The sequence below is a fragment of the Sinocyclocheilus rhinocerous genome, unplaced genomic scaffold (genome assembly GCF_001515625.1).
Source record: "Sinocyclocheilus rhinocerous isolate Xijiao unplaced genomic scaffold, SAMN03320098_v1.1 scaffold1049, whole genome shotgun sequence".
NCBI classification, from domain to species: Eukaryota; Metazoa; Chordata; class Actinopteri; order Cypriniformes; family Cyprinidae; genus Sinocyclocheilus; species Sinocyclocheilus rhinocerous.
In genome coordinates, this window is record NW_015652136.1 from 1,255,630 (window position 1) to 1,256,426 (window position 797).

Consider the following 797-nt stretch of genomic DNA (forward strand, 5'->3'; position numbering starts at 1 on the left):
TTCGCGTCGTGCCTAACAACGCCCCTTAGCTGTTATAAATTCACTTCTTGGGGCTTTTTGCTTTAGGATATTAAGTAAAGATCATGTTCCATGAAGATATTTTGTACATTACCGTAAATATATCAAAACTTAATTTTTGATTAGTAATATGCATTGCTAAGAACTTCATTTGAACAACTTTAAAGATGATTTTCTCAATATTTAGCTTTTTTTGCACCCTCAGATTCCAGATTTTCAAATAGTTGTATCCAAATATTGTCCTATCCTAACAAACCATACATCAATGGAAAGATTATTTATTCAGCTTTCAGATGATGTATAAATCTCAATTTCAAAAAAATTGACCCTTATGACTGGTTTTGTGCTCCAGGGTCACAGAATATGAGAGAATAACTCATACAATAACTGCTTATTTTTACAGGACGTCTCCTCGATCGCTGGTTTTAATGTAAAAGGTGAAATCTGAGTTTTCCAGCAGCGCACATTAATATAGAGCGTCTGTGAAAACTCAAACGAGCATGATTTTATTGATGATGTGTTTGTGGTAATCTAATTTCTTCTGCAGTTTTCCTGAAGCATTACAACATAGTAAAACATTCACCGCAGCCAAAAGTGCAAGAAAAACAAACACTTAGATGTGGCCTTGACTTATGGCCAAACATTAGCTGAAGGAAAACACACACACACACACACACGCTCTCTCTCTCACACACACACACACTCACACTCACACACAAACACTCACACTCACACACTCTCACACTCTCACACTCACACACACACACACACACACACAC

At 36.5% G+C, this 797-nt stretch overlaps 1 pseudogene; it reads right to left on the reverse strand.

The window, feature by feature from the left end:
* The window catches only part of LOC107713558 (centrosomal protein of 120 kDa-like), a 38,385-nt pseudogene that overhangs the window by 6,374 nt on the left and 31,214 nt on the right, over nucleotides 1–797 (reverse strand).